This window comes from Hyperolius riggenbachi, chromosome 1 (assembly GCF_040937935.1).
Source record: "Hyperolius riggenbachi isolate aHypRig1 chromosome 1, aHypRig1.pri, whole genome shotgun sequence".
NCBI lineage: Eukaryota > Metazoa > Chordata > Amphibia > Anura > Hyperoliidae > Hyperolius > Hyperolius riggenbachi.
Genome location: NC_090646.1, coordinates 371,221,501 through 371,243,337, shown reverse-complemented (window position 1 = coordinate 371,243,337; position 21,837 = coordinate 371,221,501). Strand labels below are relative to the sequence as shown.

At 44.2% G+C, this 21,837-nt stretch overlaps 1 protein-coding gene across 1 annotated transcript in view; it reads right to left on the bottom strand.

Annotated features, from left to right (window-relative positions):
* The window catches only part of TMOD1 (tropomodulin 1), a 101,550-nt gene extending 100,464 nt beyond the window's left edge, over positions 1-1,086 (bottom strand). The window contains exon 1 of the mRNA XM_068271337.1: positions 976-1,086. The gene's annotated coding sequence lies outside the window, so the exon portion shown is untranslated. The remainder of the gene's footprint in view (positions 1-975) is intronic.
* Between the last annotated feature and the right edge of the window lie 20,751 nt (positions 1,087-21,837).

Below are 21,837 nucleotides of genomic sequence, written 5' to 3'. Positions count from 1 at the left end.
AATTTTTACTTCTTGCTAGAAAAAGTAGTAGCATCTGACCCACAGACGTTTAGTTTTAGAGTGGGATCACAGCAGCGTGACAATGAAAAGGTTAAACACTACCTGATTATCTATAAAGTGATGAGCATGTAGAGCGCCCCATTATAAATGTAGTGATCCTTAATATCACTTGACAATTGCCACAGAAAACGTTGACCACAGGTGAGTGGCGACCCCTTATAAATGTGGTATTATTTAAGAGGATTGCCACTATTATATGCATAAGCTTAGTGTTCTAAAAATTAATTATTCCAGCATAATGTCATTTTTCTGGGGATCAGCAGATCACCATCTTTATAATCAGGCTTTGTTTTTAAGGCACAGAAATGTAAGACTTTCTATGAAGGTTACTGCTGGATGCTCAAGATGCCTGCACGTTGCTGTAGTAGGGCAATTGTAGTGGACATAAGCCAATGTGATTACTTTAGCAGTGCAAAATGAAGTTTTAAAATTTAGGTTTTCTGTAAAGTAATATGCCCCCCAAAATATGTTTACTACACAGAGAGGTGCAATGAAGATTCAGGTTCACTAGACTGGAATGTAAGCATTTCCAGCAGACAGAAACCAGACAGTGTATATAACTCAGTCCCTTTAATAACACAAACTCACGTGAGTAAAATGATACATCATACTGAGAGGAGTGGAGTAAATAAGAAATCTGGAAACAAAGCAGCTACAATAGAGCAGTATACAGTGGTACAGGAGAGCTCTGCTTTACTTACGCTAGGTGCAGAGCATCTCAGTGACTTCTATTATGAGCCAAGCATGCATTGTCCCTATGAGAGTGGATGTCGTGTGCTATTTATAGAGAAGCCGCGCAGTCCCCCTTTAGTGACAACTGAATATTTTGACCAGATATGGTCCTGTCTTAGCATGAATTCCACAATGCCGTTGAAGTAAGATAGCACCAATATTACAGAAACAAGTTTCCCTTACCCCTCACAAGCAGAACAAGTGGCTGGAGCAGCGCAGCCTGGAGAGCAGGCAAGGAGCGGAGTGGAAGGATGAGCTTGTCCTTGAGGATGTCTTGTGTTCAGCAGCTGTCCGGACAAGTATTGTGGAAAGAACTCAGCAGCTGAACGCTTCGCTCCACAATGCTCAGCTGTCACTGGCATGACGTCACCGGCCGCTCACTGGTACTTCCAGCCCTATGGCAAGTGATACGCTGCACTGCGTTCAGGATGTGCCGCTAGGGGCGCCATCCCAGGTGATTCAGTAATGATGACAATAATATTTATATTGAGAGCGTGACTTCTGCAGATGTACAGAGAACACGCCATAGAATGGGAGCGTTGAAATAGTAAGCCAAGGATATGCTTTCAGGTTCTGGAACACTCGATGCTCAAAATATTATTATTTTTTATTTAAATAGCGCCAACATATTCCGCAGCAACAATATACCTCTGTAAGAAAAAATGGTACTTATCCGTTAGCCGGGCGCATCCTCTAGGTGGCGACAAAACTCCACCAGAGTTACATCTTTCCCTACTATCCATGTTGGCCTGGAGGGGGAATAGTAATTAGCGCCACCTGCCGGATGCGCCCGGCTAACGGATAAGTACCGAAAAAATTTATCGTCCAAGTTACAGGTGGCAGTAACTATAGTTTCAGTTCCTATTTTCATATGCATTTTTATGTTATGCAATCTGCTAGGTATTTAAATAAAGAATTACTTATTATGTTCAATTTGTTGGGTAAATGTATTTGTTCGGATTCGAGATGAAAAACTAACTATAACAAGTAACTTGTCTATATATCTTATCTAAAGTTTAGATAGTTTTCACAGCAACTATAGTTGCAAACAGCTTCAACAGTTTATGATTATTTATTCTTGTAATACAATGAATGCGGCCATGTTTTGTTTGTCACATTACACACAGGCAAGCTGATCTGCATCTCCAGGCCTCAGCCTGTGAAAACTTTAATCCCCTCTTCTCCTCTCTGCCTCTGAGATCTCTAGCTAGTAACCGCCTCCTCCTCCTGCCCAGACTGAGCTCCCATGAGCCCTTGCTACTAAGGCTCAGAGTGCCAAGGCATTCTCGAGAACCTGTGGGCGTGGCTTGTTTAGTTTTAGAGTATTAAAACAAAAAAAAAGTATTTGGCTTGAGGAATGCCCTATAAACTATATGAAAGGAACACAATTATGCAATGAGTAAAAGTCTATCTCGGATCCACTTTAAAGAGAGCTGATCCAAAAGAGGCAGAGTTCCCATTACTATTTCCTCCACTGTTCATACATGCCTGCCCCACATGGTTGCCTAGTAAGATGTCACACAAACGCCCATGTTACTAGGCAACCACGTGGCCTATGTGTATGGACAGCAGAGGGAGCTCCGGAGCAAGCAGAGGCCGCGGACAGGTAATGTATAGCATGCACTCGGGCCTGGGGGGGGGGGAGGGGTACACAACATTTTACATTCCGGGGACAGTGCCAGGGCTTTCGTTGGGTTCATCGCTCGTCCCAATATTTCTCAGCGTTAACGCTGCGCACCTGATGGTCCTACATTTTGCAACATGTCTGACCGAATAATGCAACCAATTTCGGCCCCGGAAAACTGAGAAGAAAAATTATTTGAATAGGGTTCTATGTGTGTTGCGTAACCCCTGCACTACAATGAGGGCATAACATACACCATGCATGGTATTGCATGCATTATTTTTTTAGCATGAACATATTTAATCTGCTCGTTATCGCACTTGTTATCTAAAAATGCAATGCATTTGGATAACGTCTGTTACAAAGCAAGGGTTGTGAACATGCTGTACAATTATATGGACAGTTTGTCCACATGCAGCAACGCCCATAGCCTAAACTCACCCTAAGGTGGCCATATAGTATTAAATTGGATAAACGATCAATACTCCCTGATATCAATCGTTTACCCATTTTACCAACTTGCACCATTAAATATTGGTCCAGATTTCAGTTGAAATCTAATTTAATGTCAACTAGTCCTGCACTGCTGCTCGCTTTGTGCTGCTTGATGCAATAAATAGTTATGCAACTAGATGAACACTGCTCTTAAAGATGATCCGAGATAAACTTTTACTCATTGCATAATTGTGTCCCTTTCATATAGTTTATAGGGCATTCCTCAAGCCAAATACTTATTTTTTGTTTTAATACTCTAATTTGCTATAAACTAAACAAGCCTCACCCACAGCTTTTCCAGTGCCTTGGCACTGTAGCAAGGGCTTATGGGAGCTCAGTCTGGGCAGGAGGAGGTTACTAGCCAGAGATTTCAGAGGCAGAGGGGAGGAGGAGAGGGGAGTGAATTTACACACAGGCAAGCTGATAGCATCTCCAGCCCTCAGCCTGTGACAATGTGACAAACAGAACATGACTGCCCTCTTTGGATCACAGGAATAAATAATCATAAACTGTTGAAGCTGTTTGCAGCTAGTTTTGCTGTGTAAACTATCTAAACTTTAGATAAGATATATAGACAAGTTACTTGTTATAGCTAGTTTTTCAGCTCGGATCCGCTTTAAATGGAATGTCCAAGGAAGAAATAAAATGTAAAAAAATTGTACTTACCCAGGGCTTCCTCTGGCCCGTAATCCATCCTGTGCCATCACTGCAGCTCCGCTTCCTGCTGGTGGCCCGGGGTCCCCTTCGGTGCAATATGCAGACCTCAGCAAGTCGGCATCCACTGCGCCTGAACGAGAGCCACTCGCGGTGGCATTGACGTCATCTGGAGTGTACTGCACACTTGCAATTTGCTTCCAAGTGTGAAGAAAACCTTATTGAGTTTTATAGAAACATGAACATAAATAACAAACCCTGCCACCCCTTATGGTTTTAATAATTGGGGATCCCCTGATGACGCTAGGTTGCGAAACCGGTCAGGAAAGAGACAGGTGGCACCTTTATACTGTCCTTTACCGCTGACCCATACACACATGCAACTTTCTCGGTGTTCCCATTGCATGGGCCCCGTATGTAAGTTTTGTTTTTATGCTATTTTTTATGCTGTTTTTACTATGAAAACTCTATATTAAACGATTTACACTTAGAGTTGCCGTTTGTTTGTTTTTTATGATGTTTACTGATATCCATTCGTGAGATGAATCATTGCTGAATTGGTGGATCCTGGACAGACTGTTGATTCATGACGTCCTACCAAATCGTTGATACAACCTTATAATGTGGGTTGTCACCAGCTGGTAAGCCTCTTTCCTTTTTCTAGGTATCCACGATTGCAGAGCTGTGCCGTGACCCCAATATAAGTGACCCCAATATTTTTTGTGGTGGAGATTTGCCTGCGCTTATTCTTTGTTGAAGACTAGTCTTCTGTTTTGGACTCTGCACTGACCATATATAATTTACCTGTTTGTGAACTCTGGACATTGTTCTTCTCTCAGCATCGGCCACTTTGTTTCCTTGGCGCTGCTACACATATGCAAACTTGCCTAACATATACTGTGGTACCTATGGCTAACCTACACTGGGACACCTATGGCTGCCTAACCTCTAATGGGCACCAAGTATTGGCTAACCTGTTCTGTGGCACCTCTGGCTGGCTGGCCTATACTGCAACACCTATGGCTGGCTACCCTGTACTTGCTGGCTAAACTATCCTGGGGCACCTATACTTGGCCACCCATACTGGGAGCACTTATACCTACCATTGGCGTGCCGATCCCTCGTTGTGTACCTCTGATAGTGATGTTCCCCAGCGATCAGTGTTGATAACATCTGGCAGCAAACTTTTTATTTTTTTGGGTATTGAATCCAATACAATAACTGGCAGGGGATTCCACTCCACGGTGGGTGGCACAGGACAGGTAATGTATAAATGCACTCACACAGGGGGAGAGCACATTTATGCACTGTGCGGCAGCGGACACTGCCAATTCCCAAGAGATTCGTTCTGAAATCGATCAGGAATCAGCCTGCGGTGTATGAGCAGCCGACAGGTCTCTGTCTAATCAGATTTCATCAGAGAGATTTGTCTCTTGGCCAAACCTGAGCTTTTATTATGCTCAAAATGTATACTAGACCCTAGCTTGACACATTTTGGTAAGTTACAGGAAAAAATGCTATGAAAATTAGCTGGATCACTTTTTGCACCGAAATCCAGCAGAAACTGAACGCCAGGGAGGTTAATGAAATGTGATCAGATTGATTGCAATCTGATTATATTTCAATGGTATGTTCACATCGGCTCATTAGTGGTGCAGTGATCTCCATTGGAATATCATGCAGCATGCTGTACATTTACCAGACAACAGGTATACTGTGAAAGCCGCCTAAAGTGCTGATCAGCATGATCACACCTTCATAAATACGGCAATCAGCACTTTTATCTGGCGATTGCAACAGAAATGTGGCAATCACAAATGACTTTGATATGTTATAAAAATTATTGTTGAGGCAGGTTGCAAAGCTATTTGAATCACATTTTTTAGTTGCTTTGGTGTGAGGTTTCCAATGCAATTTTACATGCACTTAAAAATTACTCAGCAAGTTCATTTTTTCCACTTGTGGCTTTCTTCTTATGGAGACACATTATGGCCTTGATTCACTAACCGGCACTAAGCCGGTTAGTGTGTCATATCACTTAGTGGGCACAAACTACAGCGCTAACCTTATCTGAGGTTAGTGTGCCTTATCTGAGGTTAGTGTGCCTTATCTGAGGTTAGTGCCCCTTAAGTAGCTTTGTGCACACTAAAAGATGCACAAAGCTACATTGCGCACTGCACCACGCACAGCAAATGCGTTGATCTTTGCGCACGGTGCATATGTATACTGTATATGATGCGACCATAAGGTCGCATAGGATGCGACGATAACGGTGCACTGATGTACAGTATAGCGGGTGCGATGTTATCGTGCAGTTTAGGTCGCATCCTATGCGACCTTAAGGTCGCATCATGTACAGTATAGCGGGTGCGATGTTATCGTGCAGTTTAGGTCGCATCCTATGCGACCTTAAGGTCGCATCATGTACAGTATAGCGGGTGCGATGTTATCGTGCAGTATAGGGACCTCCCTATACTGCCTGTACCTCTCTCCATTATCTGCAAAAAACGTGATGTATGCCTTTTAATACTTTTTGAATAAAAGTGAGTTGCCGACCGCCCACTACCTATGGGCGTCGGCAAGGTGGCTCCCCCAGGGCCGCGTAAAGCCGATCGGCAGCGGCGCCTGGGGGACTGATTAGCCGAAGGCGCGCGCATTCGCCGGCATTAGGCTCCGCTCACCCATGACGTCAACCCGCCGGCCAATTAGCAGCACCGGTGGGTGTGTTAACCCTCCGATCTCCCCGTACAAAAGTGTATAATACACTTTGTTATGTATGCAAAGTGTATTATACAGGCTGCCTCCTCCCCTGGTGGTCCCAGTGATCGAGCGACCACCAGGGGAGGAGGCAGCCCTTGTAGTAAACACACCAGCACACTGATCCTGCCCCCCACCCCCTGATCACCCACAGCGCCCCTCAGACCCCCCCCCCCCCCCCCGATCACCCCCTCAGACCACTGTTTGCACCCAATCACCCCCCTAATCACCCATCAATCACCCCCTGTCAATGCAATATTTTAGATTAGGTCCTAAACTGCCCCCTGGGGGCTCCTGATCACCCCCCACACCCGCAGATCCTCCCCAGACTCCCCTGTGTACTGTATACATCTATTCTCCCCTGTAATCACCCACTGATCACCATTCAATCACCCATCAATCACTCATCAATCACCCCCGTCACTGCCACCCATCAGATCAGACCCTAACCTGCCCCTTGCGGGCACCTGATCACTCGCCCACACCCACAGACCGCCCACAGACCCGCCCTCAGATCACCTCCCAAGTGCATTGTTTACATCTGTTCTCCCCTCTAATCACCCACTGATCACCCATCAATCACTCCCTGTCACTGCTACCCATCAGATCAGACCCTAATCTGCCCCTTGCGGGTACCCAAACACCCGCCCACACCCTCAGACCCCCGCTGATCACCTCCCCAGTGCATTATTTACATCTGTTCTCCCCTCTAATCACCCACTGATCACCCACCAATCACCCATTGTCACCACCTGTTACCCATCAGACCAGACCCTAATATTCCCCTTGCGGGCACCCAATTACCCGTCCACAGCCTCAGACCCCCCCTCCCCCGATCACTTTGCCAGTGCATTGCTTGCATCTATTGTCCCCTCTAATCACACCATGATCACCTATCAATCACCCCGACACCACCTGTTACTGCTACCCATCAGATCAGACCTTAATCTCTCCATTGTGGGCGCCCAATCACCCGCCCACACCCTCAGATCGCCCTCAGTCCTCCCCTGATCACCTCCCCAGTGCATTGATTGCATCTATTCTCCCCTCTAATCACCCACTGATCACCCATCAATCACCTTCTGTCACTGCTACCCATCATACCCAGCAGATCAGACCCTCAACTGCCCCTTGCAGGCACCCAATCACCCGCCCACACCCTCAGATTGCCCTCAGCCCCCCCCTAATCACCTCCCCAGTGCATTGATTGCATCTTTTCCTCCCTCTAATCACACCCTGAGACACCCATCAATCACCTCTGTCACCCCCTAGCACACCTACCCATCAGATCAGGCCCTAATTTGCCCCGTGTGGGCTCCTGATCACTCGGCCAAACCCTCAGATCCCCCTCAGACCCCCTTCCGATCACCTCCCCAGTGCATTGATTGCATCTATTCTCTTCTCTAATCACCCCCTGAGACACCCATCAATCACCTCCTGTCACCACCTGTGCACAGTACCTCTACCTATTGTATTACCCCCAAGTCCATAGTGGCCTGGAGGGGGAATAGAAATCTACACCACTGGGAAATTAACAATAGCAGGGTGAGCAAGTTTTCGTCTTCATCATGCGCCCAAATTTCCTGGCGCCCTTTTTGCATGTATGCGCAGAACTCCCCACTTAGATGTTAGTATGCGAAAAAAAACATTCTACAATGCACCTTGGCTACGTAAGCCTGTAATTAAATATCCTTTTTGTTTAAGTCCTCTAAAGGAGTAGAGCCTTATAATATTAATCGAAAGTCCTTATCAACCCCCCAAAAAAGGGCTCATAAGGCAGACAAGTAGTTGCTGGCAATGGTGTTGGGGATGGCAGGTCCAAGGTCCCCTTCTTGCATCAGTTAGTAGAAATGTGTTCTGTGGAACATATTAGAATCACTCTCATAACCTCCGTCTACATAGACAAAAAATTATTCAGCGTCAGCCACTGCCAAATTACTCCCTGGCAAGGATGCCTGCTGACCTACCTACTCGAGTGCCACTGTTATGGCTGCTGCAATGTAAAACTAGCTTTCAGGTAGTGCTTTTAAAAATAAAGCAAAAACAGAAACCATAAAAAATCTCCCATAAATACTAGTCCAAAGCCTATTGGTAAGTAGTCGCAGCTGTCAGATTGTAATACCTACTGAAACAGCTCCATAAGAAGTAAAAAAAAAAAAAAAATTAAGGTGCATTTACTCTAAGACAAATATATGTACAGTATGTGTGTTTACGGATTTTAGATGTCACTTTTTTTTTTTTTGCCATTGCGCCTCTTTAGAGCAACTAAGCCATCTAGTGGCCAGGTAATAGACTACAACTTTAGTGTTCATGCTTGAAAAATATTGGAAGAAAAGCAACATTTCAGTACGTAAACAATCACATTTCCTAATGGTGGCCATTCAAGAAACCATATCAATGAACAAATCAAACTAAATAATGTGGCGATAGATTAAATTAGGCCAAATGGATTGTTGTAAAATTACAGTTTTATTTTAAAGTGATCAATATGATTTTCCATATCAGAAATTACAGATTAAATCTTTTATGATAGAAGAGAAGCGTCCATGTGCTACTTGTTCAACTTTTGCTTATATCCATATTTCAATATCTTATAAACTAGATTCCTTCTAGATGAATACTATGAACAGATTGTGCTTGGATGTGTTTAAAGCGGGTTTGTCACCATAAAAATCAAATTTCAACAGCAACTGGTCTGAGTGTATTAAGTGATAAAGATGCTAATCCTGCATTCAAAACATCCAAAACTTTTTCTGCTGTTATGGTTTGGAGTTATCACATACCTTAGATGCACTGGCTCTTTAATAGCCATTGCCATTCAGTTGCATGCTGGGTGTTCTTTTTATCTATAATATATTACTCCTCTTCCCTTCTCACCCCTTTATTTCCCTGCCTAGCTGAAACATGATCCTCTGCTCACTTGTGTTTACAAGCAAGGCTGAGGTGATTCCGCGATTTGAGGAGAAAATAAAAAAAAAGGTTAAGGGAAGAAATTACATCAGTATGTAGCCTCAAACTGTGGGCAAAAGACATGGTACCCACCAGGAACTAAATTCTCTTAATTTACTATATAAAATTGAAATAAAAATGTGGACAGTACAATACATGTGTTATGTAAGTAGATCAAGTATTTATCTACTTATATATGTGTTTTTTTTCCTTGGCATAGTATGGCTAATCCTACTGCCTTTAATTGGTAGAAACAAAGTGGCTAATCTGGTACGTAATCATAGAGAGCAACACTACTTGTGGCATTTTATTAAAAAATGTTTGTGCCGCAACTCCACTTTGCAGGGCAAAACTAATGGGGAAACTATTCCCTAACATCCATCTATGCCGAAAACTGTGATCCAATTTGCTGAAAAATCTTGGTTCAAAATTTTGACTGAGTTGCTTTACATATTATATATGGATGCCGTTCTTTTTTGTGATCCTTCGTCTACTTAAAGTACCACTGTTACGAAAACCTTGAAATTTAAAATACATGATAATTACAAAATAAGAAACATGTTTCTTCAAGAGTAAAATGATCCATAAATTACTTTTCTCCAATATTGCTGTCACTTACATTGGGTAGTAGAAATCACTGACAGGTTTTGGGCTAGTCCATCTCCCCATAGAGGATTCTCAGCATGGCCTTTATCCTATACTATAAAACCCCTGTGTCCCCTCCTGTCCCTGTGTACATGCTTTTGCGCTACTGCGCATGTGTAGCACGGGGTGGCCGTTGGGACAGGAGGAGGACAGGGCCAGGGGGCGGGCCGCGTGTGCTTGCGTGCGGTGCTTGGATGTGTGTGCGCACGGGGCTTTTGAGGAAGTGTGGTGGGCAGCACGGTGGTGTAGTGGTTAGCGCTCTCGCCTTGCAGCGCTGGGTCCCTGGTTCGAATCCCAGCCAGGGCACTATCTGCAAAGAGTTTGTATGTTCTCTCCGTGTCTGCGTGGGTTTCCTCCGGGCACTCCGGTTTCCTCCCACATTCCAAAAACATACGGATAAGTTAATTGGCTCCCCCTAAAATTGGCCCTAGACTGCAGTACTTACACTACATAATATAGACATATGGCAATGGTAGGGATTAGATTGTGAGCTCCTTTGAGGGACAGTTAGTGACAAGACAATATATATATATACTCTGTACAGCGCTGCGTAATATGTCGGCGCTATATAAATACTAAATAATAATAATAATAAAAAGTGTGGCAGGAAGTGCAGGTGTCACAGCCAGAGCCCAGCGCCTGTTTCTAAACGGGCCTTAGGCCTAGTTCTTTATAAAGACACCACTTGAAAAGGATTTATACAATGATGCTGGCTAGCCTCCCTGCTCACCGTACACTTTTTTGGCAGTTGGACGGAGCAACTGCCATTCACCAAGTGCTTTTGAAAATAAAGAAATCCCTGTCGCTGACAGCAACATTGGAGAAAAGTCATTTATGGCTCATTTTACTCTGGAAAAAAACGTACTTATCTGTATGTTTCAAATATTTAAAATTTTAAGATTTTCGTGAGAGTGGTCCTTTAACCAATCAAGAAGCAGCTCCATTGCAAACAAAATGATGGGGCAGAATGGGATATAGCAAGACACAGCTATAAGAGGACATACACTCAATGGAAACTTTATTATGATGTACCCCTGTTTATCACACATTGCTAATCAGTCAATCACGTCAGCAAGACAATGGATTTATGCATCTACACATGGTGCAGACAAGTTACTGACGTTCTAACAGAGCATAAGAATGAGGAAGAAAGGGGATTACAGAAAGTGACTGATTATGGCATATTTGTTGGTGCCAAAAGGGCTGATCTATTGAGGTTTTCATGCACCTCCATCTCTAGGGTTTACAGAGAATGGTGCAAAAGAGAAAATATCCAGTCGGCGGCAGTTGTGTGGATGAAAATATCTTGTCAGAAGTTGGAGGCGAAAAAGCAAACTGGTTTGAGAAGAGTGAAAAGTGCCATACGAGTCTAATTATGTTTCCTTGCAACCAGGGCAATTGTACTCTTTGGTGTATTGAAATGTTACATTTTGTTCTATTAATTCCGCTCGTGTGACCCCCCCCCCCTTCTTGCAGTGAGCAATTATAACAATTGGTTAGGGACTATACACAAGGCAGTCTCTAGGTGAATTTGCTTCAAGGGAGAGTACCTCCCCCCCCCCCCCCCCCAGTATAGGTAGCCAGAATCCCCCTGCAGCATAGCAAGCCAGACTCAAACTGCCCCCCTCCCTTATACACAGTATAGTGTCAGCCAGAGGCACCATTCCCAACCAGACCCAGTATAGTCAGCCAGAGCCCCCCCCTCACACACACACACACACAGTATAAATCAGCCAGAACCCCCCCCCCCCCCCCTTCCTATCCCTCACACACACACTATAGTCAGAGGTCTTCCCACCACCCCTCAGCAGCGGGGTAGCACTTAAAACCGGTGTCCGTCACATTGGTAACAGCGCACCCTGTGATGACATGCACTATCATCATCATGGGGCGGCGGTTACTAATGCACCGAATCCTAGACAGAAGAAGATAGCTGCAGCATGTGGACCCAGGAAAGTGAGTTTTTAACTGCTCTGTGCATGTACTCCTCCTGCTGCTGCACCCCCCCCAGCCCCTATGCCTCAGGTAGTGACCCGCACTTGGGGCTGGCTATGCACATCCAATGGAAGCTTTGGGTTTGAAATTTCTATTTTACCAGTGTGAGCTGCAGCACCATGGTGTTCTTTCTGAAGCCAATCATGGAGGAAGTGTTAATAATTAAGGCTAGGTTCACAGTGGGTGTTGCATTCCCTTTAACAGCAGGAATGCCACAACGGAACATTGCGCCACATATAGTAATTGAAAATAATCCTTAATTTTCACTGCTACCGTGCACGTATTGTGGTAACATTGGGATTATTAGACTATGACAGTGATCTGCAAACTTGACTCTCCAGCTGTTAAGGAACTACAAGTGGGATTTGTAGTTCCTTAAGATCACTGGACTAAGGAGTCAGAGTCAAGGAGTCGGAGTAATTTTGGGTACCTGGAGTCCGAGGGTTCATAAACTGAGGAGTCGGATGATTTTTGTACCGACTCCACAGCCTTGGTTGGGGATGCCGCTTAGTGTTATACCGCACAGCACCTTCTGCACTATGAACGCCACATAGGTGGTGCATTGCAGTACAAGGTTCTGCGTTACAATGTGGCTATTACGTTGCAACGCACCCCTGAATGGGGCTGAACTCTTTCGTAACATGAATGGAGAGAGGGGTTTTTTTCCCCACCAGGTTACATTCTCCAATGGTAAAAAAAGTAAGGATGGTCAAAGAGATGCAAATTCTTCCATGTTGATGCAAATTTATGCAGTTTGAAAATGGACCAATACACCCAGGTTTAAATTGATTGGTCCATTTTGAAGCTGTATATAAATTTGCATAAACTCAGAAGAATTTGCATTTCTTTGATCATCCCTAGAAAAAGTAGAGTTAATTTGTCTACACAGTGTTTGACAATTTACATACACACTCTGGACCAAGTAATCCAAACAGCAATAATATACAAAAGCTGGCTCTCCAAAGGCAGATGTCAATGTAGTCTAATCCATAGCCTGGTAAGCAGCCAAGTTTTCAGAGGATCACCAGGTCTTCGTTACCAAGGCAGTGACATGAGAAAACATGATGGCATGCAGAAAGGTGTAGGGTGTGTATCAATTCACCTGAATCACTTCAACAGAGCCAGAAGTGCCATGAGCAGTTGTTTTTATCTGACCGCTGACATTTGTGCTCTGATATCTCTTGTGTGTAATCCTGTGCAGATAGTGACTGGCCAAGGATGTGGGCTCTGTACTCTGCCTGCAAGTAGTCACAATGTCATGGAATATGCTTGTCACATATAGAGTGCATTGTTAATTCTACTATGGCAGTGTTTCTCAACATTTTATTGGTACTTACCCCTTTTAAAATCCTGTACTCACCAAATACCCCCTAGCATAGTAAACATTATCATAAGTACCCCTTGATGAATATATATTTAATTGTAGTACATGATAATTGGTTCTAAACAAGCATTTACTATTGCTTTTTAATTAGTTAAAATACTAATTTGGTGTTTAAATAAGTTTTATAATCTTCAAAAACTCTAAATTTGTTATATTAACCACTTCCGGATTCCGGGTGGTTTGGCTGATCTGTGCTGCGGGGGCTCTTCAGCCCGCAGCACAGATCAGAAATCAGGCAGGGCGATCAGACTTCCCCCCTTTTTTCCCCACTAGGGGGATGTCCTGCTGGGGGGGTCTGATCGCCGCCGCGCTGCTGTGCCTAGCGGGGGGGGCTCCTCAAAGCCCCCCTCCGCAGCACTAGTCCTCCCTCTGCCTCCTTCCCTCCCTCTCCCGTCCCCTGTGTGCGGCGCAGGACGGAAAGCCGTCCTGCGCCGGATAGGCTTTAGCCTATCAAAAGCTGGCGATCCCCGGCCAATCAGAGGCCGGGGATCGCCGATCTCCGTCACGGCGCTGCTGCGCAGCAGCGCCGTATGTATGTAAACAGCGGGGAAGATCTTCCCCGCCTGTTTACATTTACCCTGGCTCACAGGGTGTTCACGGAGACACCCTCCGTGAACTGACATGGAACGGCCGCTCGTTCGAGCAACGAGCGGCCGTTTCCATGGAAACCGCTTCAGGATTCAGGGGCGTACTTATGCGTACGCAGAATCCTGAAGTGGTTAAGTATATCAAGTCCTAGTACCCCCTGGAACCATCAGAAGTACCCCCTGTGGTATGCGTACCACACGTTGAAAACCTAGGTACTATGGCACCAAAATAACACACATAAAAAAGCTAAAGGACATCTTCAGTTTGGGTGACGGTACTATGCAGCATAAATGTGCCACATACAGGATCTTCTCAAAAAATTAGCATATTGTGATAAAGTTCATTATTTTCTGTAATGTACTGATAAACATTAGACTTTCATATATTTTAGATTCAAATACACACAACTGAAGTAGTTCAAGCCTTTTATTGTTTTAATATTGATGATTTTGGCATACAGCTCATGAAAACCCAAATTTCCTATCTCAAAAAATTAGCATATTTCATCAGACCAATAAAAGAAAAGTGTTTTTAAAACAAAAAAAGTCAACCTTCAAATAATTGTGTTCAGTTATGCACTCAATACTTGGTCGGGAATCCTTTTGCAGAAATGACTGCTACAATGCGGCGTAGCATGGAGGCAATCAGCCTGTGGCACTGCTCAGGTGTTATGGAGGCCCAGGATGCTTCGATAGCAGCCTTAAGCTCATCCAGAGTGTTGGGTCTTGCGTCTCAACATTCTCTTCACAATATCCCACAGATTCTCTATGGGGTTCAGGTCAGGAGAGTTGGCAGGCCAATTGAGCACAGTAATACCATGGTCAGTAAACTATTTACCAGTGGTTTTGGCACTGTGAGCAGGTGCCAGGTCGTGCTGAAAAATGAAATCTTCATCTCCATAAAGCTTTTCAGCAGATGGAAGCATGAAGTGCTCCAAAATCTCCTGATAGCTAGCTGCATTGACCCTGCCCTTGATAAAACACAGTGGACCAACACTAGCAGCTGACATGGCACCCCAGACCATCACTGACTGTGGGTACTTGACACTGGACTTCAGGCATTTTGGCATTTCCCTCTCCCCAGTCTTCCTCCAGACCCTGGCACCTTGATTTCCGAATGACATGCAAAAGTTGCTTTCATCCGAAAAAAGTACCTTGGACCACTGAGCAACAGTCCAGTGCTGCTTCTCTGTAGCTCAGGTCAGCCGCTGTTTCTGGTTCAAAAGTGGGTTCATGCTTCCATCTGCTAAAAAGCTTTATGGAGATGAAGATTTCACGACCTGGCACCTGCTCACAGTGCCAAAACCACTGGTAAATGGTTTACTGACCATGGTATTACTGTGCTCAATTGGCCTGCCAACTCTCCTGACCTGAACCCCATAGAGAATCTGTGGGATATTGTGAAGAGAAAGTTGAGAGACGCAAGACCCAACACTCTGGGTGAGCTTAAGGCCGCTATCGAAGCATCCTGGGCCTCCATAACACCTGAGCAGTGCCACAGGCTGATTGCCTCCATGACACGCCGCAATGAAGCAGTCATTTCTGCAAAAGGATTCCCGAGAAGATCCTGTACATATTACTTATAAAGAATATAAAACTTACTAATGAGTATGCAAGTGTTAGAAACTATGGCAAAAACTGTAAAAAAAATCCACTCATTTCCCATATTAGAAAAACTATCTAGATGCACTTGGTTTGTGCCCACTCACAGGCTTCAATTCATAAAGGGCTGTTGGATAAATAAAATATCAGGTGGGTAAAATGCCACATTCCGTAGATAGGTGCGGTAGAAATTTGATAATTTACAAAAAAACTTGGCTCCAATTCACAAAGACCTGTTAAACAGTTGAACAGCTGGGGAGTAGGTCTGTTCTGTTACGGCAGAGGTGCCCACACTTTTTTGGCTTGAGAGCTACTTTTTTTTTTAAAATTACCAAGTCAAAATGATCTACCCATGTACAATTTCAGGAGCACAAGTATATAAAGAATGGAAAATGTAGTGTGGTTGGTATCTACTATGAAGTCTTGAGTTCTACTGGTAGATCGCGATCTACCCAATGGGCATCCCTGTGTTAAGGCTCGTACACACGTCAGATTTCTCTAAATGACCAGTCGTTTGAACGTCAAATCGGGCGTGTGTACGGTTGGTCGTTCAGCTGATATGACTGGATTTAAAATCCAGTCTTATCAGCTGAATGACCAGCCGTACACACACCCGATTTGACGTCCAAACTACCGGACGTTTGGAAAAATTCCGACGTTTGTACAAGGGCGGACTGACAACTCATGGGGCCCCCGGGCAATAGGAAATTATGGGGCCATCATACCAGTGTTACCCACCTTTCATGTTATATTTTTACAGACTAAGATAATTTACTGACAACAGATATTTTATGCTGATAAAAAAATGGGTGTGGTCACGCAACAGAATGTGGGCGTGGTCATGGGTGGGGCAAAATATACATGGCGTTAGCAGTGGTGTGAAAGGTCTGCCGGGGAAGTTTGAACTCTGCCATAGCGTTTCCCCCCAAAATACACGTAATCTGACAGCATTTCACCAAAAATCCATGCAATTTGGCAGAGGTTCCTCCAAAATACAGATAATATGGCAGTCGTTCCCCCAAAATAGACGTAATCTGGCAGCAGCGGTTCCCCCAAATACACATTTGGCAGTGGCTCCCCAAATTTTGCGTAATCTGGCAGCGGCTCACCAAAAATACATGTAATCTGGCAGCAGTGGTTCCCCCATTATACACAATCTGGCAGCGGTTCCCCAAAAATACACATAATCTGGCAGCTGTTTCCCAAAATACACTTAATCTGGCAGCAGCAGTTCCCCAAAAATAGTTAATCTGGCAGCAGTTCCCCCAAAATAGGTGCCCGCAGTATAGGTAACCAGGTCAAAAAGGTATCCCCAGTGAAGTAATCAGGTCTATAGGTTTTCCCAGTGCAGGTAACCAGGTCTATAGATGTCCCCAGTTTAGATAGCCAGGATTATAGGTCTCCCCAGATTTGGTAGCCAGGTCTATGGGTGTCCCCAGTACAGATAGCCAGGTCTACAGGTGTCTCCTGTATAGATAGCCAGGTCGATAGGTGTCCCCAGTATATGTAGCAAGGTCTATAGGTGTTCCCAGTATATGCAGCCAGGTTTGTAGGTGTCCCCAGGAGGGGAGGCTGCCAGTGAAAGGGAGCTGTGATCAGAGCGATGGGGAAGGGGCGTCTACCCCCCCCCCCCTTCGGAATATTTAAGTGTCGCACAGCGGCTGACAGCGGGCGGGGACTTACCGCTGTTCTTCCAGCCGCCGGAAGGAGCTCTGATCTGTGCGCTTCTAGTCTGGTCTTGAGTAGACCAGACTAGCGGCACACAGATCAAAGCTCCCTCCGGTGGCTGTAGCAGCAGTAAGTGTCCCCCCCCCCCCCCCCGACCACGGGCCCTCGGTCCGTGCCCGAATGGTCACACCCCTGCATGTGTATGTACCTTTACAGCAATAGCGTTACAATGGTGAGAGGCATCCCCTTAGATCTACATGCTCCCTTCTAGTCCCTCTGAATCTATCAGTCTTTCTTAAACTGGCCACACATCAATAGATTTTCACCCAATGTTTCAAAATGATTAATTTCCGAAAAGAATCAGTTCAGAAGGAATCGATTCCTACCATACACTGCACTTCAATTTCCATTAGATTCCAGCAGCGTTAACCTATTTGATGCAGTGCAAACCTATAGACCATCAATCTGCCAATACTCTTTTCCCACCCCAATTGTTTTACATTTTCTAACCAGTCCAATCGATATTTTTTTTTTTTAAAGTCAGATAACTGATGCATATATGGGCACCTTTTTGTTTAATGGCCAGAGTTTAGATGAACTTTCAATAAACATAAGACACCTCCTCCCCCCCATGCTTGGATGATTTCACCAGTTGCTCCTCTGCATCTTGAAACAGGAGTCTAAAGGGTTACTGTCTGAAGGGCTGCAGGGAAAACCACTTCTGTGTCGGCTTTCTTCTCTGCTGCCTGGGTGAGGGAAACTTGTCCCGCCCAACAGCATATCAGCACCAATAGAGGGAGCAGCAGGAGGGGGAGGCTCTTCCTATTGGTTCTCTGCTTCAGTCTGTCAATGCTATTGCATGCTGATATTACGTTTCCAACAGATCAGAACTGGTCTTAAAGAGAAACTCCGACCAAGAATTGAACTTTATCCCAATTAGAAGCTGATACCCCTTTTTACATGAGAAATGTATTCCTTTTCACAAACAGACCATCAGGGGGCGCTGTATGGCTGAGATTGTGGTGAAACCCCTCCCACAAAAATTCTGAGTACGTACTCTTGGCAGTTTCCTGTCTGTGAACCTTGCTGGATTGTGGGAAATAGCACTTCACAGCTGCTTCCAACTGCCAAAAAAGCATGCAGCAGCTACATTACCTGCCAGCAGTAAAAATGTCACCATGTAATAAGTGTCAGAATTTAAATCAGGGATTAAAAAGATTTTACAATCGGCAAACACTGACTAAATCATTTATACATAATTATTGTAAAAATTAAGCACTTTTTTATTACATTATTTTCACTGTACATCTTACTTGGCTTTACTGCATGCTCTAATCTTTGTGAACTGACATTTCTTCACTTTGCCATGCCAGTTCACTAAATGTTCAGTAAAGTCAGGTATGCGGTAATGCTTTATGAATTGAAGCCATAACCTCGATTTGCATTTATAATAGGTATATATTAGAAGCAGTATCTGTGTGGCTCATGTTCCAGGAGGAGGATTAAGTGGTTGTGTGTATGTGTAATGTGTTCTGACTTCTGATACAGGAGACTGATCAATATACCGGTATATTTAACATATACATTTTTTTTTTTAATCTTAAAGGTTTATCCGTGGCTCCATTATAGCACTTACCTTTTGTCTGATCATGTGCAGAAGCACCCAGTTACCAATTCCTTTCAGTAAATCTAACACTATTCTTACTGATCCCCGAAACAGAGTAAGCTGCAAGATTGCCAAAAGCCTTGAAATGCATAAAGAGGTATCAGCTGTTTAACGTATCTTACAGGAAATTTTCCTTCAGCCCCTCAGCTACAGATTTCCATCAAAGCTTTGGACAATGACTGTCCCCTGAATATTTGTGCATCTATAGTTCTATGTGCCCTTTTTATCGTAATTTTACAGTACAACTGTTTCTATGTGCCACAGATATTCCTGGAGCGTATTACAACCTCTTGCCAGGTGGAATTTTGCCAGTGAACATGAAACGGTTAACAGACACAATCTTACTGGTTGCATAAGGCTTACTAAAGCATGGTAAATCTCATTATCTTGCTTAGCCTGGATAAATACTGTTGCTACCTACTACAGATATGTACACAGTTACTCATAACTTTAGAAGGGCTTTTCATGACACCCCCTTATCTAGAGCAATTTACATTTCATGTGTTTAGGCTACAGAACGATGTGCTAACTTAGCCAAAACTATCAAAATGTTGTCCCTTCTTCTCCCAGTTTGTTTTACTGCCATATTTTACTAACAGATGGCCGAGAATATTTTGTCAGTCATGTCTGCTCAGCTTAATTGCAGGTGAGTGTAGAAGGGCTAATATTCACTTCCAAGTCAATGAATGAGCCATCAAATGATCGGAGCAGACTAACAGGAAACCGATAAAGGAAATTTTATCAATTCAGCGATCTGATGATGCATTGGCAAATATCATACACATTGCACTGCGCAAGAGTGAATGATCAATGTAACGTTGCTGCAACCTGAACCTGCAAGACCTTGCTTGGGAACAAAACATTGGAAAAGCCATGACAATGTACAAGCATGTTCAACAGCTCGTACGTCCAGTTACCCAAAGTCTGGCTCTGAGTGAGAAATAAACAAGGCCTAATGCTAGGAATTGCAAGGATTAAAATTGCACATTATTTCAAACTGCATACTTTGAATCATTGCTCAGAAAGCACACACCTTTATTGAGCAAATTTGATCCCTCTCCCCTCCCCAGTTTTTCAGCATACAGTACAAAGAGACCTTAGCCTCTAGTATCCGCATTTACTGGTAGGGAGAGAGGTGGGGTTGAAGTGCTCCTGAACTAACATGTAGTATAACGAGATAAAAATGTATATGTAGCATAAGTACCAATGCTACATCGATCTTGTGATCCTATTTCTTTCTCACTGTTATGCCTAATACACATGAGATTTTCTGGCAGATTTCTTGCCAGATCAATTTCCAACATGTCCTATCTGTTTTCCGGTCGATTTTCCATGCAAGTGAACAGAAAATTGATTGGAAAAATCTATCAGAAATCAGACCAGACATGTTGGAAATAATCAATCTGGCAAGAAATCTGTGAGAAAATCTCAGTGTGTATTAGGCATTAAACTTTAAAACCTCGGTTAGTTTATCGGTTTGTGTGACTGTGAAAACACTTAATAGCAGGGGGAAAAAAAAAAAAAAAAATTAAACCACAACCATCATTCATCGGTATGGAAGCTGAATGAAAGTCATGCCAGCCTGACCGTTACATTTTCAAACCTAGATCTTAAAACCTTAAAGGAAACCAGCGATGGCTGAAGCGCAAGATTTGATACTTACCCAAGGCTTGCTCCAGCCCCATAAGTATGTCCGAGTCCATTGCCGATCTCCCGCAGTCCTCTGTTCGGCCGAAATCGGCCCCAGTAACTAGCTCAGTTGCGGCAGTCGGGGTCTTCTGCGCATGCAAATTCTGATTGCTTTTGCCCGTTTCAGAGCTCTGAGACGGCATTATCCATACCACAGTGCTATGAGTCAAAACAAAAATGAAGCGTTCCCCCTAATCTAAGCACACTAGGGAGCTAAAGGAAGATAGTTGTAGGAACAAGGTTCAAGCCACAAAAAATCTGAGCTGTTTTGATACTGTAGCAAACCCTTCCCCTTCTGCACCAAAACTACATTGCTGAAAGACAAAACAGCAGTTAATACTCTCTCCGGCCAAGTTATGCAATGAAACAACTAGCCATTTGTGAGTCAAATTATATTTCTAGGGATATTGACCTAAGTGAAAATGCTTTGCTTGAGTTCTGAGGTTTTGCAGAGACATTTGAATTCCTCATGTAGTTTGTGAAATTATCCCTTTGTGTTTTCTCTCCCTATCAACCGTAAGTTTCTAGATTTGTTATCTCAACATACATACATGTAATGTTATTTCCTACATTGATAGTATCCCCTGTGGTGCATATTGTTTCAAGTATACCTTGATACTCATATTAACCACCACTTGAGGACTGCAGTGTTAACCCCCCCCCCCCAATATGACCTGACTATTTTTTTGTTATGCTGGAGCTATGGAGCCCAGCGATCGGACTCATCTCTTTTTTTGTCCTTAAGGGTACATGCTTGCCTGAGGTGTTTTTTTTTTTACTGGCCTCTGAGGCTCTCTCCCTCCTCCCTTCCGTTTTCTGAATTGGAACAGGACGGCGATCCTTCCTCTTCCACCTTTCATAGGCAGCCTATGAGAGGACGGAGCTCCCCGGCCAATCAGAGGCCGGGGATCCCTGATCTCGTATAGCGCTGCCGGGGACTGCAGCACTGTACGGCTGTAAACAAAGGGGATTTCTTTCCCCTTTAGTTTACAAACAGCCTGCTAGCCGCGATCAGCTGCTAGCAGGCTATTCACGGAATTCCGTTCCGAGAAGTGGCAGGGAACGATCGCACATGCGAGCAGCCGTTCCTTGGGAAACTGCAGCAGGACTTGATGCCAATTGGCGTTAGGCGGTCCTGGGGCTGCCGCCACAGCCACGCCCATCGGCGTTAGGCGGTCCCCAGCAGGTTAAAGATCACATAAAGTGAAAGGGATATGGACTCCGACATTTATTTCCTTTTAAAGCGGGATTATCACCATAAAAATCAAATTTCAATAGCAACTGGTCTGAGTGTATTAAGTGATAAAGATGCTAATCCTGCATTCAAAAG